General features: G+C 33.5%; 1 protein-coding gene across 2 annotated transcripts in view; it reads left to right on the top strand.

The window, feature by feature from the left end:
* The window catches only part of PCDH17 (protocadherin 17), a 116,443-nt gene that overhangs the window by 15,753 nt on the left and 78,114 nt on the right, over nucleotides 1-22,576 (top strand). The window lies entirely within an intron of this gene.

Genomic DNA, 22,576 nt, shown 5'->3' with positions numbered 1-22,576 from the left:
CACAATATGTTTATATTTATGTGTGTAGATATATCAATATGGACTTCCAAGGTGGCACTAGTGGTAAAGAACCCACTTGCCAATGAAGGAGATAAGAGATGAAAGTTCAGTTCCTGAGTCGGGAAGATCTCCTGGAGGAAGGCATGGCAACCCACTCCAGTGTTCTTGCCTGGAGAATCCCATGGACAGAGGAGCCTGGTGGGCTACAGTCCATAGAGTGGCAAAGAGTCAGACATGACTGGAGTGACTTAGTATGCAGGCATATATAAAATATATATATATATATATATATGTTATCTCTAATTTACATCACATCAACAGAAACAATGTTGGTCAGAGTATCTTCCTTTTGTTCTATTACTTGGTATGGTTTATAAAATATTGAAACTATGCAATTCAGAGGTTATATGTTAAGATGTTATATGTTATATATTTTAAGGCTTTGAAAACCCCACAGCTGTAGTAAACTAAAAAAGTAGAGATTTTCCTGGCAGTACAGTGGTGAAGAATCCACGCTATAATGTAGGGGACACAGGTTCTATCCCTAGTTGAGAAACTAAGGTCCCGCATACTATTGAGCAGCTAAGCCTGTGTACCACACCAGATAAATAAACTCAATAAAGATTAAAAAAAGAAACTAATGTGATCCTTTTTTCTATGTTTTAATTTTAAGATAATTATATGTATAGAGACTCCATAAAATGTACTTATTTTCTAAATTAATTTTTAATAAAATGAAATGATAGATAAATGGTAACTAGTAAATTTTGATTAAATTTATTTGTATTTATTGACATCTAATTTTATGAGTTAATAATTTTCATAACAGCCATTTGCAATTTATAAATGGGAGAAGAAAATCACTATGGGCAGTTATCAAATTCATGTAGTAATAACCCAATTTACAAAAACTTTTCTTAAAATTTCAGAATCTATCTTATGTAGGTGATATGATATTTCAGTTCACATATTTGGGGAACATAAACTACACATTCATGTAAACAATATTTTCCCATTTCAGTAGTGTTGTTTAAAATGCATCCACACTCTTCAGAGTTGTTCAAGCCATATTCATTAATTCAAGAGTAAGTTATGAAATATTTTAAAGAGCTCTTAATTGAAATACTTTACTGCCAATGCAGGAGATATAAGAGATGCAGGTTTAATCCCTGTGTTGGGAAAATCCCTTGGAGTAGGAAATGGCAACCCATTCCACTATTTTTGCCTGGAAAATCCATGGACAGAAGAGCCTGGCAGGTTACAGTCTGTAGGGCTGCAGAGTCAGACAGACTAAATGCACACATGCATATACACATTGCTTTTAAACTACTACAGGACTTAATTACTATTTATCTAAATTTTAAATTTTGATGGAAAATTCAGGTCAAACAATAAGGAGGCTTGGTGGAACAAAGGCTTCAAGCAGAATGAGCTTTCACACCATATTACAAATTTAATTATCCTCGTTTCACAGAAGAGTCGAGATTCAAAGTGATGGAAAAAAATAATGGAAAGCAACATAGAAATAAACATTTAGGAAGTTCAGAATTCATTGTCAACTCCTATTTATGAAAAACCAAAAGACTGTAATAAAGAGTAAATTAATAGTGTCAAATATTACATCAATTAGCCTATGAATAATAAGTTCTCAATGGGGATATTTATATTCACAATTATATAAATATTATAGTTCAAGTCCATCTGTAAATTCACCCTGGATTATTTGCTATTTGGGAGGAAGAGGGCCCATCAACAGTCAGTGCTGTTCTGTCCAGATGAGCGGTCAAGCTGGATCTTGATTCATGGAACTATTAGATACCAAAGACCCGTGTATCCAGGGCAGACATTCCTCTACACAGTGGATCCAAGCTGGACCTGAAATATTAATATTTCATAATCTGTCTGAATTTTACTTCTTTCTAAAATGTGCTTGTTCTTGAACTATCATACATGCTTTTTTTTTTTTTTTTTTTTTAAGAATACAGCTGAGAAATCTTCTGGAAAGGTGACTTCCAAATAATGTTGGTAGAATGTGAATGGTTTGCAAATATACTATTTTTCATGAGTTTAATTTCTTTTCACATAAAACCAAATAATCTAAACACATGTGTCATCTGTTTATAAATTTCTCAAAAAGTTGTTTAAATAACTGAAATGTATCATCAAAACACATAATTTGAGTGAAGCAAATGGAAAGAAATTATTGTTTATATTTTATACTGACCTGTTCTAATTTTTTTCTTCCTATCTTTGCCCTCTGGTATCTTTTCTGTGATATCCATTCAGAAAACATATTTTTACATAGATAGCTTCTACATTTATGTATAACTTAAATATTTTAAAATATGTATATATATTTAAAAGGATATATATATATATATATATATATATATATATATATATATGCTATGCTAAGTCACTTCAGTCGTGTCCAACTCTGTGTGACCCCCATAGACAGGAGCCCATCAGGCTCCCCCGTCCCTGGGATTCTCCAGGCAAGAATACTGGAGTGGGTTGCCATTTCCTTCTCCAATGCATGAAAGTGAAAAGTGAAAGTGAAGTCGTTCAGTCGTGTCCGGCTCCTAGCAACCCTATGGACTGCAGCGTACCAGGCTCCGCCATCCATGGGACTTTCCAGGCAAGATGACTGGAGTGGGGTGCCACTGTCTTCTCTGATATATATATATATGTATATATATATATATATGTGTATATAGATTGATGAGACCTTGGTGGTATTTCTCACCAAATTACTGCTTAACTGTACATTTGCCCATCAGTATCTGTGGGGGATATATTCTAGGACACCCTGAATTCCAAAATCTAAAGATGCTCAAGTCCCGTATATAAAATGGTGTAGTAATTACACGTAGCCTACACATATCCTTCCATGTACTTTAAATTATCTCTAGATTACACACAATACCAAAGGCAATGTAAATGCTATGAAAATAGTTGTAAATGTAATGTAAGTGCTAGGTTAATAGTTGCAACTTACAGCAAATTCAGGTTTTGCTTTTTGGAACTTACTGGAATTTTTTTCCCCCAAATGCTTTTTGTTTGAGATTGGTTGAATCTGGGGATGTGTGACCTGAGGATATGGAGAGCTGACCATATGTACATTTGGATTTAAGACCATGTAGTTGATTTCACATAGTGGAGCTGTACAGGGGTACGTTGAATTTCAGATGGGTTGGATTCAAAGTACTATGTTTGGCATTATTAAAATGCACCTAATAAACAAGATACATTTATTTAGTTAAAACTAAAAAGCTTCTTATTTCCTTTAATCTAAACTTGAGTGTATATTTTAAGAAGTAAAGTGTTGATATTCTTTTTATATAAAAATGATAAAATGAACCTCTCCACATGACTCCCTCATTTCGTTCTTCAGGCAAGAGTGTGCTCTATTGAGATATAGTAGAGAAAGGATTTTCCATCTGCCACTCCTGAAAATAGAATGCTTAGCTTTTTACCTCTTGATAAATCTTCTTTATTTATTTATGACTATGCAAGTCAGAGAAATATACTAACATATCAGTTCCTAACATAAGGAAAGGAAATTTATAGTTAAACTTGGTCAACAAATTCTTTAAAGTTATTTTCATTTGAAATTTCCTGTTAAGCTTCAGTGAACTGCTTTATTTAAATAGTCATCATTTAACTAGAGAAATTTAATCTCCAAGGACACATATGTTATTTAATGATATTATAGGTTGGGTTTTGTTTGGTGGAAGTGTAGGATGCAAAGGTGCTAGGGGTTGGAAAAGGAAAGGGGCTGTAATTCAGTATACCCAGGTAATATGATATAAATAATTGGAAAATGGAGATATCATTTCAGTTGGTTAATTGTAATAAACCTATTATCTTGTTAGAGGATTAAGGTAGAATCAACATGTTGGGAAATAGATAAAAGGTGCATGAAAGCATTTAAAATTCAATCATTAGGTTTTATTGCACCCATCTGCTCCCAGGAAATATAATTGGAAATTTGATTCATTGACCTTTAGCTGCCATTTTGGATCATAGTTCCAAAGTCTATGTTTTCAAGTTGGATATTTGAAGTTAATTTGATCAGAACCATACTCAGTACATTTTTAACTCAATTACCTTTTTGAACAGAATTTCAAAAAATAAAATCAGGCTTAATGGGCTGGTGTGTATTTGACAATAGCATCAGCATAGTTATTTAATTCTGGATCTGGTTAAAGCAACTAATGTTCAACTTCATTAAGGTTTCTATTAACTGAAAAGACCGGCAAACTTTTTATGTTGCTTTATTCACAAACTCCTACTTCTCATTAATTATTCTCTGGATCTATATTACATTAATTTATAGTTACAACATCCAATTACAGGAAAATTACCTACCATGACATATGAAAAAAACAGTATTTAGTATTACAGGTGATTATCCTTAATTTAAAAAAAAAATTGGCACTCCTCAAGCCCCTTATGCCAACATAAATATGATGCTACAGAGCCCTCCTAAAATATTTCTTACACTTCACTCAGAAGAGTGAAATGTAATAAAATTACATGCCTAACAGAAGAAATAATTATGTAAATTGATCATGATTTCTTGTCAGTGTTTGTCAGAGCTCTGTTCACTGAAGTTCATGTAACTTGGAAAAGAATCACAATTAAACAGATGTTTCTTCAGCCTTTGAGATCAAATTTCTGAAATATTTATATAGTGATGAGCCAGATGTACAAAGCTTAACCTTATAATCCCATTTCGCAGCTTTTCCAAATACTTGGAAACTTGTTAAGTATGAAGCTGATTATTTTGGCAGCATAGTTCCATTAATAGGATTCAGATCTCCCTTATTTACAAGCGAGTGCTGTTAATGTAATCTAGTATATTAAATCGACATGGAAACTGAAAAAGAATCCATTTAAGGGTTCACTGACAGGGAAGGGTTTCTCTAAAGCTCTTTTTATTGTTTTTTTTTTTTAAATTGACTTCTTTTAGAAAACACATGGTGCAGGTGAATGATGTAAGTGTTTTAGGTACTACACTACTACCACTTTGATGTGAAGCAACTATAACTGATTTCTCATACGTTTATCATAATCTTGATATATACCATATATGACAATGCATCTGCCCTTTACAAATATCCCTTCAGCATCATCTCAGTTGCAAGGCCTTGCATGTCATTTGACATGTGAAATTATTTTAAATGCACTTATTCTTTTTTTAATGAATAGAGGCAATACAGAGTAATATAATAATGTGTCATGATTTTCATTTTGCTTATTTATTGGTTCTGCAATAATAGATGGAGAACTTATTGTTATGCTTTCAGTTTGAGCTGTTTATTAACCATGCTACTAGGTGCACCATTTCATATTTGTGACGTTCTGTCCTCTCAAGAAAAAAGAGTATCAAGATTCTTAAATCAAATTAGACTAGGAAGAGTTTTATACTTGGTCTTTTTTTTATATTAAGTGCATAGCTATTATCAGCTTTTACCTGACTCTGCTTGAATAATAAACCCATGCTCCTTCAGAGAGAGGAAAAACCTGTTTTTCAAACTATATGTGACCACTCAATTCTCTATTTCATAAAGTAGGAAAAAGGAAATAGACTATCAGTGACTAGAACAATTCTACTTTTTATCTCTCTTGGGATATTTATCTACTTTGCATCTTATATTTATAAAAAATGTGTCTAATGGACCAAAAATAAAGAGATATAATATTCTTAACATTGCTTATCATCAAGGAAAGGCAAATCAAAACCCCTCACTTCACAGCTGTCAGAATGGCTGCCATCAAAAAGAACACAACACGTTTGCAAGAACATGGAGAAAAGGGAACCCTATACACTGTGGATGTGAATGTAAACTGGTGCAGCCATTTACATTTTACTCCATACTATGAAAGGCAGTATGGAGGGTTCACAAAAACTAAGACTAGAACTACCATATGGCCTAGCAATTCCACTCCTGGATATATATCTGCAAAAACATTTTTAAAAAACCCACTAATTTGAAAATATATATACACCCCAGTGTTCCTAGATCATAGCAGCATTATTTAAAATTGCTAAGATATGAAAGCAACCTAAGTGTCTATCAACATATGAATGAATAAAGATGTGTAACATGTATCGTATATATACACAATGGAATACTACTTAGCCATACAAATGAATGAAATTTTGCAATTTGCAGCAACATGGGTGAACTTGGAAGGCATTATACTAAATGAAATAAGTCAGAGAAATATAAACTTTGTATGATAGCACTTATATGTGGAATCTTACAAATATAGCAAACTAGTGAAAATAACAACAACAACAAAAAGAAGCAGATTTGTAGATACAGAGGGCAAATTAGTAGTTACCAGTGGGAAGAGGGTCAAGATAGGGGTGGGAGTACAATCTTCTGGGTGTAAGAGATGTTCAAAGATGTATTACACAAGATGGGAAATAGTGCATTTATTGTAAATGGAAAGTGACCTTTAAAAGTTTTCTTAAAAAATTCTTACAGCTCTAAAAATAATCAAAATTGCTTGGAAAAAAGGAAAATATCTATTTTTACAAGGAGAGGCATCTAGCTATCCTTCATGGTCAAAGATATTAAAAGCTAATTTCCATATTAATTGGCATAGGTCTGAAAACAGATTTTTTTTGAAAAGCTAAGTATTTGCAGATAAACTAGAGAATATTTGTCCAGAAGACCTGGCATGCGCAGAAAATATTCAGATAATGACTTTAAATAAAGTTTCAAGAATAATTACACATTTTAATAAAATAACTGTGCAAATACTGACCAAAAATCCCATATAGAATTAGGTAACCTATAAAGAAGAATTCTTCAAGGACAATGGATATGTAAATACATGTTGAATAATAAAATCTTTGGACCACTATTTTTTGTGTGTGACATATTAAAAAATAAGTTTCTCTGTTCAGACTGTGCCTCTATATCTGTGTGGTCAAGACCCAGGCACTGCTGGTCAAGTGCCTTTTAGATTTCAACTGCTCTAGAATTGATGCTTTTGAACTGTGGTGTTGGAGAAGACTCTTGAGAGTCCCGTGGACTGCAAGGAGATCCAACCAGTCCATCCTAAATGAAATGAGTCCTGAATATTCATTAGAAGGACTGATGTTGAAGCTGAAACTCCAATACTTTGGCCACCTGATGTGCAAAACTGATTCATTTGAAAAGACCCTGATGCTAGGAAAGATTGAAGGCAGGAGGAGAAGGGGACAACAGAGGATGAGATGGTTGGATGGCATTACTCAATGGACATGAGTTTGAGTAAACTCCAGGAGTTGGTGATGGACAGGGAGGCCTGGTGTGCTGCGGTCCATAGGGTCACAAAGAGTTGGACAAGACTGAGCGACTGAACTGAACTGAACTGATCATCAAACTGGGAATTTGTAGTCATCCTCCAGGGACTACGTTTGACCACAGGAAAAGTTACTCCCTTCCTGTTTGATTTTTAGCAAGTCACTAGTCTCCATAAGAAGACAGTTTACTCTTGGGACCAACAACTGTTACAAAACCCTGATATTCAAAAATTCAAAGAAATATTAATATGTTTAATTTTGAGTTGTTGTACCAGTCTCTGCTAGGATGGGCAATACATGACATACATACACACACACACATATGTGCACACACACACACACACACAACTAGATTTTTACTGTATAATATTGTAGGCAGCTGTATTTCAATTTTAAAATCTGATATATTCAAAACAATATATTAAAGCTGCTTTTACTCAAATTTATATAATATAGCATAGATATCTTTCTATGTCCATAATGTATTTTCACATAAATGATGGAATTCTTGGCCAATTATGAACATGTTACAATTCATTTAATCTTACTCTCATTGACAGACTCTTTTTTTTTATCTAAATTAGTTTTTATTTATTTATTTATTGACATATAATTGCTTTACAATGTTGTGTTAGTTCCTGCTGTACAACAAAGTGAGTCAGCTATATGTATACATATGTCTCCCTCTCTTGGGCCTCCCCATGTCACTCTTTTGTCTCACTCTAGGTCACCCCTATCCCCCCAGCTCACTCATGGAGGTCACTGCAGAGCTGAGCTCCTTGGGCTATATAGTCGCTTCCCACTAGATATCGATTTTACACATGGTGTTGTATATGCGTCAGTGCTATTCTCTCAGTTCATTCCACTCTCCCCATATCCACATGATTGGCAGATTCCTTACAGTGAGATTCTATTTTCAAGGCCTTGGCTTTTAAAAGCAAATAAAACTTGCTTTTCAGTCCAGAGCAAGTTGCATAACTTCTTTTTCCCTGTTTTCTTACCAGGTGTAATAATAATATTTGTTACTCATAATGCTGTCATAAGTGTTAAGAATGAAATATGATTGTGCTGAAAAATAATATTAATGATACTAAATTCCAAATAAATATTAACCATATTAGTATTTTTGTTAACAGCAAAAGACAGAAAACATTCTGGAGAAGTTAAACTTTGGGCTTCTAATATGTAGACATATTTCCTGAAAAAACAAAATTTCAGTAGGCCTCAATCCTAGATTATTTATGATTGAGTGAAGTCGCTCAGTCGTGTCTGACTCTTTGCGACCCTGTGGACTGTAGCCCCCCAGGCTCCTCCTTCCATGGGATTCTCCAGGCAAGAATACTGGAGTGGGTTGCCATTTCCTTCTCCAAATTTATGATTATAAAAATGTAATTTTACTGGAATGCAAATTTGTTTTACTGTAAATTTCTATTTTGAGCTCTTAAACTAAGAGTGATCACTTTTATTTTAATGTTAGACATTTTAAAATGTGATTGATTTTTGATAGAATTTGTCTTGTGAAAATTTGTTTCTAGATGTCTAAAACTTCTTTAACCACCAAAGTAAACTCTGAAGGGGAGAGATGTTATTAAGTCTTCCTTAGAATTGTGCTTTTTATTCAGGGAGACCTTGTGAGAAATAAAGCTCACACGGGGTAGAAACTGAAGAGAAGTTTCCATGAAAGAATTGTAGGCAATGAACATTAGAAAGTTAGAGACATATGACAGCATCTGATTTCATTTGCACTTCTTTTCATGTGAGAAAATCAAAGCACAGAAATGTTACCACAGCTTGCCAGGAATAGAGAACTAATGTCATCTGACTCAGAGTTTAGGGTGTTTACTCCTACACCAGTTGGGATATCATATTTGACATGCATTTCTATTGAGGTATCTGTAGAGTATGAGAACATCTTATAGCATGAAAATTGCTGCTATGAAGTAGTACAACTTACTTCCTAAACTGCAGGTCAATTTAAAAGATAATTATTGAAGGCCTCCACATAGGTTAAAGCATCTGCTTGAATGTGGGAGACCCGGGTTCAATCCCTGGGTCGAGAATATCCCCTGGAGAAGGAAATGGCACCCCACTCCAGTACTCTTGCCTGGAGAATCCCATGGAGGGAGGAGCCTGGTAGGCTACAGTCCATGGGTTCGCAAAGAGTCAGACACTACTGAGCGACTTCACTTTCACTTTCTTTCACTTTCCACATAGTAAACGTCAAACACTCCACTGGAGCCCATGTACAGCATATTGTCACAGGGTCTCTCAATGGGCAACCAGCAGTAGTGTCAAGAGGCTCTCTACTTGTTCCTAAATACTGAAAATACTTTCAAATTTTGGAGACTCTAGAAGCAGCCCTGGAATCTCATATTTAATCATAGAACTGGCTTTGATTCTTTTATTCTCATCAAAAATTGTCTAGTAGACGTCATTATTTTTATTTGTGTTTGATTTCAGGGCTGACTAATTATAGGAATAAAGCCATTCAAGTGGGTGTGACCTGGTATTAGAAGTCTGTAGAGTGTTGGTTAACAAGCATGCTTAGAATAAAAATAATCTGTGAGATGCATCAGACAATGATAAGTAGAATAGAATAGAAAGAAAGGATAATACACACAAAAGCAAGATGAATCATATAGCACTTGCAGGTTTTTTATTTGAAAGAGTGCAACATTTTGAGTCAAAAGAACTTCTTCATACTACTTACTCATATTGGGACCTCTGGCTAGTCTTTCATGAAGTCCACAGGCATCAGTTTCTCCATCCATAAAACAGAAATAATTATAATAGCACCAGTCAGTCAGGCTGAAAGGAAATAATAGACTTGAAAGAGTTGAAATACTGTGATGACATCAACCTCTAAAATGTAAAGAAAGAAGCACAGGAGACAAAGTTCAGCAAACTGAAGAATTCTTTTCTTTGGGAAGGAATGGGTTACTGTTATCCTTAAGAACACTCTAGAAGAACTTACAATACAGTTCAGGAAACTTCATGTGTCTAAGTGAATTTTGCTTTCAAGTGTTCCCATGATGGTACTGTTTCTGCAGTTTTAAATTGTTTGGAATTGAATACAAACATGCTATAAATTACCTAAGGCCTAAATCCACTTAAAAATATGATTCATTTTTCAATCAGATACCTTCTAAATGCATACTCTGTGAGAAAGTCTATGTCTCACAGAGGATGAAAATGACGAGGTTTTTTCTAAATCATGACCTGATGGCTCAGCAGATAAAGAATCCACGTGCAATGTAGGAGACAAAGGAGACACAATTTGATCCATAGGTCAGGAATCCCCTGGAGAAGGGGATGGCTACCTACTCCAGTATTCATGCCTGAAAAATCCCCTGGACAGAAGAGCCAGGTGGACCACAATCCAAAGGGTTGCAAAGAGTCAGACATGACTAAGCAACTAATCACATATGTGAAAATGCCTCATTACTATTGATATTTTATATACAGAAGTGAGTAGAGTAAAAAATATTAATTATATGTTAAGAACTGAGACTTAGTCTTTCTAAGTCAGGAGCCTGCAACTTTTTTTTATGAAGGGACAGATAGTATCTACTCTAAAGTTCAGGGGCAGTATGGTCTCTGTCACAACTACTCAACTTTGCCATTGAAGGGTGGAAGCAGCCAAAGACAACATATAAGTGAAAGGGCATGGTTGAGTTTCAATAAACTTTATTTTCAAAAACAGAGATTGAGTCCCATAACCACTCAGAGTTCACCAACCAATTTTGTAAGTCATTCCTGTTAATAATATTTCTTATTTTTTTCTATTTGAGTGTCTGTTAAAAAACTGCACTATTTAGACTTTAAATTATTGTTATTGTAGTCACCAAGTCATGTCTAACTCCTTTGCCACACCATGGACTGTAGCCTACTAGACTCTTCTGTCCATGGAATTCCCAGGCAAGAATACTGGATTCCGTTGCCATTTCCTTCTCCAGGGGATCTTCCTAACCCAGTGATAGAACCTGAGTTTACTCCTTTGACAGGCAGGTTCTTTACTACTGAGCTACCAGGGAAGCCCAGACTTTAAGTGGTTTCTAACAAAATAAAAATGACTGTTACTTCAAAACTAGATATTTGATATATTGGAAGAATGCTTTCTTATTGTCTCATGAAGTGATTCTCTAGGAAAGGGTACTAGAGAAGAAAAATTCTAAGAATTAAAGTCTTCAAGCAAAAAAAGAATGGGGGGGTGCTTGAATTAGGAATTAAGTGACAACCTGATAAAGAGTAGAGATATTTCATTTCATTTTGTGCTAATGTTTAATTAAAAATATGTTAACGTTAGTAAAGACACTTAACTTTATTTTAATTTCAGGTAAGAACACTAACCTAAAATAGACTATTTCCTTTGACTCATGCATTTTAAATGTGATACTTATTCTTATACTTCAGAGGGAAATGAAAAATATTCTAGTAATCTAATACTCATAAATTTGATTAATAATTAATTTTTCCTCAAATATAGGAATGCCTTTTTCTTTGTAATGTTCATTTCTGAGGACAAGTCTTCCAGATTCCTGTATGTTATCTTCTAATTTCCATAATTGTGCTTTCAAATTACTCTTTTGTTTTTAAACCAGAAATTCAAATCCAATGGGTATTTTTTAATTTACATTTTTATATAATTTTTGTTCTTTGGAAGGAATTAGTAAGTTATCTTTAAATCCTTGCAAAATGTTGAGGACTCAGAATTCCTCAAAAGTATATACTAATTACTGTAAAATACATTGTCTGTTCAGCTGGTTGGCTGAATCATTACTTAATAAAGAATTAAAAATTCTCTATGCCTATCGAGGGTTAGAGGAAGGAAATGTGAGAAAGGTGCTACACCATTTAATTTCATCTTGAATTCCTCCTAATTTTTTCTTCTCTTAAGAATTGGAATGTACCTATACAGCCGATGACTTGAAAGGCTGATGTAAAATCATATCAGAAACTGATCTTGTTGATAAATTTTTCTTGCATTTGTGAATATAATCATCATTTTAAAAATAATTGACTGTCAATATTTTGAGGTGCAAGACTGGTGAATTGTGCTTACCAAATCATTGGATGCATAAAGTTTTAAATTTTAGTGTATTGTGAAACAATAAACTAATGAAACAGGTAACAGCCATACAGATTGGTTTACTTTTTAGGTTAGTTATTTGCTTTTTAGAAATTTTACCTAGTGATTGACTAAATGTAATACCTTAAATTTGCACTTTAAAAGATAAGTGTTCAGAAGTGCCTATTTTGACAATTGATAATATATGACTATAATGATGGTAATTATACAGTTAAGCTTACTGTATGCATTATATATTTGATAATAGATGCCATTATTACCTTTTTAGGGCTTCCCTGGTGGCTCAGATGGTAAAGAATCTGCCTGCAATGCAGGATACCTGGGCTTGATCCCTGGATCGGAAATATCCCCTGGAGAAGGGAATGGCAACCCACTCCAGTATTCTTGTCTGGAGAATTCCGTAGACAGAGGAGCCTGTCAGGCTACACAGTCCATGGGGTCACAAAGAGTCAGATATGACTGAGTGACTGGAAAAATCTAGTCATTAGAATTAAATATAATATTAAGCATATTAAAATAATTTAATATGAAAGTATAAAAAGAAAGGTACAAATGCCCAAAGAGCCATCTTGTTATCAGGGGTAATAGTAGTATTATTTTGTTTAGTATGTAACAATAATTTTTAAGATCATTTCAAGGCAATTCACATTAATGTCTCATTAAGTTATTTCTGAAAGTATTGGAGGATGAAGAATTATTTTTCTCTATTTCTCAGAGAGGCAGTGCATCAACTGACGGTTCCTGGCAGTCTTTGGCAAGTGTTACTGTTGTACAATGAATTAGGGACATGACAAGTGACCCTATGAAAGTCAGCTGTAGTTTCTCTGTTTAAAAAAAAAAAATGTGTACAGTGACTGTATTGTGTCTCCTAGGGCAACTGAAGAGAATGAATAGTAAATATCAATAATACTGTTTTGTAGATCCTAATGTAGGGCAGCATACTGCAAATCTCCAAGTATAGAATAGTGATAATGGTGCTGTGATACCATTTACATGCATTTAGATGCAGTGAGGTAGAGTTTCAAAGCATTTCCATATTAGCTAAGTTAATTGGACTAAAAGCTGGTTTGAATCAAATAATTCAATTTTTTAAAATTTCTATTTGGTTATGAGCAAGTTTCTCAAAATTAATAAAATTAGATTTTAAAGAAATGTATTTTGTAGAAAGACAGCATTCATAGTGATAAGAAGTCAAATAATGTGTCACTAATTTTTCTCCCTCCCTTTTTGTTATTTCTCTTCTTATGTGGAGCATTCTAGAAGTTCAGGCTTATAATGAATTTCTGTTGGTGATATATATTTGTGTCGTTAGTTTTTTGGAGGCCCAATTGCAAAGAATTTAGTTTCAGGTATTCCCTCCGGGGGAAAGATTCTTCTATATTCTTCATAGAGATAGAAAAAGAGTACAATAGAAGGAAAGCAGAGGAGAGTTTCTTAAGACTAAATGTCTGATAAAGAGTTAAAAAGTAAACAAAAGAACATCAAACTTCCTCTGCTACTTGGAAGAAAAAGGGAACTGCATATTACATAGGGCTGAGATGGAGATGCTTAGCATCCGGAAGAGAATAGATTAATTAGGGATGTTGAAGTTAGCAATCTTTCAGTAAACCGGTTTGGATGCCTTTCCTAAGACATCGACTCCTGGCCTAATGTGGTGCCCTTGCCAGTGGAATAGCACAGTTAGCATTTCGTGGGTCCCGGTGGCCTCTGGGCTCCAACTTTCAGCAAATATATAAAGAAAATGGGCATTTTTCTCTATTTTGTGTGCTTTTCCAGGTAACAAATAGCTCTCATTTTACCTTTTGAGTATTTCAATTTTCTTCTTTCTTGTCAAAGATGACTTTAAGATCACAAATTGCATAATTAAATTCTGGCATACCAGCTATTATTAAAGTTATCAGTGCCGTTAACATTTTCAAGAGTTTTTCAGATATAGCCACATCGCTTCAAAAATTCATCTAAGTCATCCGAGTTGAATAGTGGACTTAGAGTTCTCACAGGATATAGCTTGTCCCCCCATTTTTTAGTTTAAAGTAATGTTAGTTTTTGCTCAATGTGGTAAGAATTTCTCTTTTTTTTCCCCTTGTGCTTTTAGTAATGTAACACAAGTGTGAACCACACTGTATTTGTATAAAATGTATTATTTTGGAAATCATTGATAAATACAGTTATTGCCATACCTCATGCACTTTAGAAATTTCAAAGCCGTAGGTGCTGTCAGATAACTTTATAAGTGGTGGCTTAAAATGTTGTTGCCTACTTCAGCAATGTGTAGAGAACCACACCATATATTCTGTTGAAGGCAGAGCTATCAGAAGCAATGTCAGTATGAAAAGGCTTAAAGTGAATTATTCACCTCTTAACACTCCCTTGTGTTCAGACTGCTGCAAAGAGAATGCTTGTTATCAATGTGAAAAGCAGTGCCTTTGAATTAAGGGAAAAGTTCAACTTGTTTCATTTTGTTTGCAACCCAGTGGCATCAATACATACTATCAATCTTCTGTCCTTAATTCAAAGGTACTTTTAAAATTTCACTCCCCTGTTCCTCTGAATTAGGAAAACACTGATCATCTAAGTATAACTGAAACTATAACTACACATCCAATTGAACATTCATTTGTGAGAAGTTTTCTCTTAATGATGACTTCAAAGAGTCAAGTACACATTTTCGTTTTTCTTCAATAATTCCAATTCTAGATCAATAACACTAGAATGAAAGCTTTCTTCGTATTTATATTGCAGCCTTTGAAAGAACCTTTTTGTATTTGACATATCTGTCTGCTCTCATATGTTACAAAATTATAAACAGGCTGCTGGCACAGATATATAAAGTTTATTCAGATAAACATAAAACATTTATATTATATACACACATATATGTATATGTGTATAAATATAGTTGGTGAGGTAGATGCTTCTAGAACTTGGTGCAAAATGCTACATCTTTTGTCCCTCATTGTCTAATCTGTTGTCAGTATTATTTATTGTATCTTTATTTTCAAATATTATAGTTTTGAATTTTAGTTTTAATTTTTCAATTTTAGAACTTTCATTTTCACTCTATTTCTTGTCTTTAGGCCCAAGACGAGGATACTGCAAGAGAGGTTCTTAGGGCTCAAAACTTGAGGCACTTACTCTCAGGGTCATGCTTTTACATTCCTGGTCATTCTTCTAATATTCTAAGAGACTTTAAGGTCCTTGTTGGTTAATTCTGTCATCTTTTTCATGCCAGGGTCTCTTTTTATTGATTGATCTTTCTCCTAGGTATGGTTTATATTTTTCTGGTTTATTGCATGCCTTGTAATTCTTGATTGAATCTCAGATATTGCAAATTTTACATTGTTTTACATTGTTTTACATACATTGAATGCTAGATTTGTATATTGTGCATAATTTGAGCTAAACAAATGCTTGTGGAATGAGTTTACCTACTGAACCTCTGTCCCAAAGGCCTCCTCTTTCGTAAGAAACAGACATAGAAACACAAAATAATATCAAAAAAATGCCAGCAGTTTTTAAACCACTGTCTTCTGTGTTTCCACAACAACGATTCTGGAAATGCCAGAGCTGTTCGGTTTGTCAAAATTGATCTCTCCATAGGAAGTTTCCTGACTGCCTCATGACTCTATAACGGGAAATGTAAGATATTGCTAGTAAATTAGCAGCAAGGTATTGTGTATATATTTATCATATAGTTATTGCACTAATCATAGATTGAGTTCTAGTGTCATTTACTTAAATAGTATCTATGATGGTGAAAATAACTCTAGATAAGAGTCTGCTTTCCTAATGCTCCCAATGTTTTTCTCTCTTCCTTTTGTAGGGATACAATTGGAGACTAGTATTCTGATTTTTTCTTAAAATTCTTTTGAAATGAGACTCAAAATGATGAGGATTTTATTTTTCTCATTCCACCGTTTTCTCATTTTCTAGAAATTCGGTGGTGTTTTACAGTTTACCGGACTTTCATCCAGTTATCATCATTTCGAGATTATTACAGTGCTGCTTATAGGATTAAAAAAATTTAAAAGTGGGAATTCCCTACTGGTCCAGTGGTTAGGATTCTGCACTTCCACTGCAGGGAGCCTGGGTTCAGTTCCTGGTTGGGTAACTAAGATCCTATAAGCTGTGAAGTACAGTCAAAAAATAAAAAGTTAAAAAGTTATAACAGGAAAGCTACTATACAACTAAGAAATTTTCACATATTATCTCATATAAAATTTAAACCACACATTTTAGATCGTCTTATCCTTTGATACTGTCAAAGTTGTAAAATTATTTTGATAATTTTTCATACACTTTGGGGCATCTTAGATGCTAATAATTTCATATTCAGTGTCTTTAGGCTTTACAAAGATTCACTTATTTACAAATATAGAGTGACTTTCATGAGATATTTTCTAAATTAAAAGACTAACCATTTCTAAGGCTGGTTCCTATTTGTTCATGATATAGCTACATTTTTTCATGCATTGAAAGGAAAAGCTTCTTTGCCATAAATGCAGTCTGAAATCTTTATTTACTTAAAGTATGTATTTTATGGCTGGGTAAACAAGAACTACACACAATAAAATGATCTTTGAAAAAAAATGAAAATTAAGCTAAATAATTCATATTTAAGATGACTGTCTTATAGAGTGTTGCTTGGGTTTGTTAGTGTGGGTATATAGAGTTTTAGATCTCAAATCTCTTTGTAGCCTGTCCAAATAAACATGGGATCTCTACATAGGGTTTTGAAAGTTAACTGTATACATTTTAAAGACAAAGTTCAGAAATACTCTTTATTGAGACTATTTAATGAAAACAATTTTAGTTTTATAATTCTCTGTGAGACAGAAGTATCTTCAGTGTGTATGAGATGCAGATGATTACCATATACATTTATGTTTAGAATTACCTGTTATTAGCATCCAGTAAAATGAACCTTTTTTGAATGTGTGTGTGTGTTTTCATGTATAACTTCATGAAACTAACACCACAGTCAGCATACTAAGGAGTTCTATCACCCTAAAAAGCTTCCTTATGTTCTGTCTCTATAGTCAATCTTAACCCTGGCATCCACGGATTTATTCTTTGTCATAACAGTTTTTGCTTTTGCCAAAGTCTTATAAATAGAATCATACAATGTACAATTCTTTTGAGATTGGTTTCCTTCACTCAACATGATGCTTCTGCAATTCATCCAAGTTGTTGGATCAGTTGTTCATTTTTGTTGTTGTTTATAGTTTTCATTCTATATATATACCACAATCTGTCCACCTGTTGAAAGTTATCTGAGCTGATTCCAGTTTTGGCAAAGAGAGCTCTTGAAAATTGTACAGATATCTGTGTGATCATAGTTTTCATTTATTTAAGGTAAATATCAAGTTATTGGGTTAATTTTGGTCTTTTCTTTCCCCTATGGATCATTTTTTTGTTATTATGTCAAAGAATTCTACCTAACACCAGGTCAGATAGATTTTCTGCAGTGTTTTCTTCTTAAGTTTTATATTTTCATTTAGATCTGTGATCAATTTCAAGTTTTTAAAGTTTTTTTGTTTTGTTTTAATAAGTTTTTTATTTCTATTGAATTGCCTTTTGCAACCTGGTAGAAAATCAGTTGAATATCTCTGTTGGTTACTTCTGAATAGTCTCCTCTGTCACATTGATCTATGTGTCTTTTCCATTGACAATACTACAGTGTCTTCATTAGTGTAGCTTCATAGTATCTCTTAAAATAGGGTAATGTGATTCCTTCAAATTTAATCTTTTTTTTTTCAAAAATATTTTTAATATTATGGTTCTTTTTGTTTTAAATTCTAGAATCCTCTTGTCTGTAACTACAGAAAGTCATGCAAAGAATATGAATGGAATTATATTACATGTATAGATTATTTGAGGAACATTGATATTTTGACTATGTTGAATTTTTAATCCATAAACATGATATCTTTCCATTTATTTAGGCCTTCTTTGACTTATTCCATCACTTTTTGTAATGTGCAATGTACAGATTCTGTACTTGTTTTTATTTTTGTAAATTATCTGTTTAAGTATTTGATTCTCAGGAAAATATTATAAATCTATTGCTTCAGATATTTAAGTTTCCAAATAGTTCATTGCTATAATATAGAAATATGATTAATTTTTGTGTGGTGACCTTGAATATGGCAACATTGCTTAATTTATTTGTTGGTTTTGAGAAGTTTTGTTTATTTTCATCTGTCTTGATTCTTATTTTCTGCCTGAGCAATACTATTACCTGAGTATACAACAACACTGTAAGAAAAATTTTTCTTCCTTTTCCAATTTGTGTGTCCTTCTTTCTTGCTTTATTGACCATACTATGGCTTTCGTGCATTGGAGAAGGAAATGGCAACCCACTCCAGTGTTCTTGCCTGGAGAATCCCAGGGACAGGGGAGCCTGGTGGGCTGCCATCTATGGGGTGGCACAGAGTCGGACACGACTGAAGCGACTTAGCAGCAGCAGCAGCAGCATGGCTTTCGTGCAGTGGTGAATAGAAGTGGTGAATGATTTCAGTCTTTCAAGTGTGATGTTTGTATGTTCAAGTTGCTAAGTCATGTTCAATTCGTCGCAGCCCTGTGAGGTGCAGCATGCCAGGCTTCCCTATCCTCCACTATCTAAAATTCATGTCTATTGTGTCTGTGGTGGTATCTAACCATCTCATCTTCTGCTGCCCCCTTCTCCTGTTGTCTGCAATCTTTCCTGTCATCAGGGTCTTTCCCAATGAGTCAGTTCTTCATATCAGGTGGTCAAAGTATTGGAGCTTCAGTTCAGCTTCAGCATCAGTCCTTCAATAAATATTCAGGGTTGATTTCTTTTAGGCTTGACTGGTTTGATTTCCTTGCAGTCCGAGGGACTCTCAGGAGTGTTCTGTAGCACCTCAATTCAAAAGCATCAATTCTTCAGTGCTCAACCTTTGTGGTCCGACTCTCACATCCATACATGACTACTGGAAAAACCATAGCTTTAACTAGACGGACCTTTGTCAGCAAAGTGATGTTTTTGCTCTTTAATATGCTGTCTAGGTTTCTCACAGTCGTGTTAGTTATACTCTTTTTTGATAGATGCTGTTTATACAACTGAAGAAGTTTGTTTCTATTCCTGTTTGCTGAGAATTTTTATCATTAATAGATGTTAAGTTGTGTCAAATGTTGGACATATTTTTTAAATTTCCATTTGTATGCTTCTAATAGTTAAAAAAAATCTATTTTGACTCCTTTTGCTATTTTCAGCTCAACTTTTTTATGTACATCTAAGTGGTCATATCAAATTAATCTACTTCCACAAATAAAAAGTTTTCCCAGTTTCAGGCAACATGGTTCAGCTTTAGTAGGTGCTTTCTTTTCTTTATTCAGAGATACTAATTTTTAAAATTGGTATTTTATAGATTTATTTTTAGAGTTCTAGATGAGCAAGTAGTAGAAAATAGTATATCTTAGGAATAGTTAATTACCACCTACTGCTAATAAAAATTATGATTTCAAGTATCATTTATAATTTACTACAATTTGCTGAGCACTAGAAGAGAATGCATAAAGGGAAATATCAAAGAAACCATTTGTATCATACAGACTTTATCTACTTTGTTTGTTTACTTGATTTTTTATTTGTTTATGTTTTCTATAAAAAAGAATGTAAAGAATATCTAAACTTTTATCTTCATCAAAAATCAATACAACAAACCAAAAAAATGAAATTAGGATAGTCAAGCAGTTTCATAAATTAGTTGAGATTTGTTTTAAGTAATCATTCTGAGCAAATGATCATTGAAAAAAAAGTACCAAATATTTGCCATTTTATTTCTGAGTGAAATAGTTTAAAATGATCATCATATCCTACAGTTTAATTCAAAATGTTTACTTTAGAACTTTTCTGTTACTACTCATCAATTCTATGGATCCATTTTTTAACAATAAACAAATTATAAGCTTTAAAAATAAATGGTAAAACTTGCTGTGTTCAAGTTGCATTTGAAGGGAAAACATTCTAGTGATTCACTTTTATGGAAAAGAATGAAGTTTTCAAGAGTTAAATATATTCATAATTTAATTACTCTGCTGAGACCTGAAAGTCTATGTCTTTGACTTCAAATTTTACTTTCTTTCTAGACTTAAAATTTAAGAATTTTAAATGTACAATGTGGAACTCAATTTTTAGAATACACTGTTGGAAAATAGCTAAAAGCCCTTCTATTTCTACATTTAGCAGTTGATATATATGGCTTTTTGTCTGTTTTTTGTTTTACTCTGTAAATACTGTTATTTTATATTCGGATTATTTTTAATGAGTTTTCAGATACCCTTGGAAACTGGATAATGAAAATGTTATTTTCTATATTAAAATCAGTGTGGTTTTTATAGTGCATTAGTCATAAGTTTGTTAAAGGCTAAATGGCTATTTCATTATAGTAATTATAAACACACACTATCTCTCACATTCCTACCTATTTTAATGGAAAAATGCAGACAGACATTATTAGTCAACTTCTGATACTCTGCTACTATTAAGTTTCAGACTTCTAAAATTGTACTTTGTGAAATTCCATAATAATAAGCCAACATTTTTTTGCTTTTTTTTAAACTACTCTTATTTCTTCTCCTGTATGTATCTTTCTATTTTACTCTTCCTCCTCTCTCTATTTTCCTCTTGCCTTTCTCCCTGCCTTTATTTTTTTCTCTTTCTTTCCTTTCCAAAATTCTTTCTTTTCTGACTGTCTGTTGTTTGTTTTTGTTTTCATCAAAACAATATTTGGTAGCATTACCATTGCCCAGTGGTCACAAACACTCTGAGACATACATAGAAACATACGAAGACACGTTTGCACACACACTAGCACATAATTTAAAATAACCCTTCACTTACTTAGAAAATGTATTTTATTTCTTAGTTTAAGTCTCTTATTAGAATTGCTTAGAACGTTGATATTATGCAAACATTTTTAGTTACTGTCTCTATTACATCAGGGGAAGAAAAGTTTTCCTAGTCTATCTCCCTGTGTCTAACTGAATAGGGATCCATATTGTATGAAGTTCCACATAACCATAGCCATTAACATTACAAGATTAGCTGTAATAGCCCTGATATAGCAAATATCAGGGTTTTCCACTTTCCACTTTACATTTTACTCTTTCTGTAATGGGCTTCCCCGGTGGCTGAGTGGTAAAGAATCTGCCTATAATATAGGAGACACAGGAAACCCAGGAGATGTGGGTTTGATCGCTGGATCAGGAAGATCCCCTGAAGAAGGAAATGGCAACCCACTCCAATATTCTTGCCTGGAATCCCATGGACAAAACAGCCTGACTGGCTATGGTCCATAAGGTCACACAGAGTCAGACAGAACTGGGCACACACTCTCCCTAATACCCTGGATTCTGTTTCTGATCTAAATACTCAGGCTTAGCTTTTAGCTGACAGCAATAATGGGTTGATTCATGTTTTCAGCCAATTAAAAAAAAAATGAACTAGATGATTTTAAGTTTATATGTGGAGTTTCTAAGAAATTTTAGTTTTTAAAATTGCAAAATTCTTTTGCAAACAGTTTTGCTCTCGGTGTTGGTTTCCATTACTACTTTAATGGAAGATATTTATCTTTTAAAGATGGATAGGTAGTTATGGAAACAATTAAGGTGCTTCACAGAATCTGGAAATTTGTAAAACATATTAATAAAATATATCTGCTACCAACTACTAGTTAAAATAGATTAGGAGTGAGAAATTAATCTACCTTGTTTACCGTTGTCTTTGCATTTATCTTGACAAAGGTCATTAGAACCACAATAAGAAACAGATTAAGAAATTTGTGGAAGTTTTTCCTGTCCCCCAACTTCTAGCAGACAGTGAACCTTAGAGAATACTTTAAGCTATTACTCTCAACATTTTTTTCCATTAATAGTTTAAAAAGCCAAATAAATTATTAACATGGGACAAGAAAAGAGTCTTATTAGTTTAAATTAGCCTTATTTATAAGGAAAACACATATTGCTCTACATTAAGCCTTACCTTGGGTCCTCTGCTTCATGAATTATGCGCTTCTGTGTCACGGATACTTGCACGCTTGATGATCTTGTAGGAACCCATAGCTGCTTCAGAGCACAATGGTGTGATATGAAGTGAGGCAGAAAACAGGAGAACCTTTGTCGCTGAGTCAGCTGCAAGAAGAAGTAATGTGTATGAA

Source organism: Bos mutus, chromosome 12, assembly GCF_027580195.1.
Source record: "Bos mutus isolate GX-2022 chromosome 12, NWIPB_WYAK_1.1, whole genome shotgun sequence".
In the NCBI taxonomy this organism is placed as follows: domain Eukaryota; kingdom Metazoa; phylum Chordata; class Mammalia; order Artiodactyla; family Bovidae; genus Bos; species Bos mutus.
The sequence above is the reverse complement of the archived record's forward strand: the minus strand, read 5'-3'. Positions and strand labels throughout refer to the sequence as shown.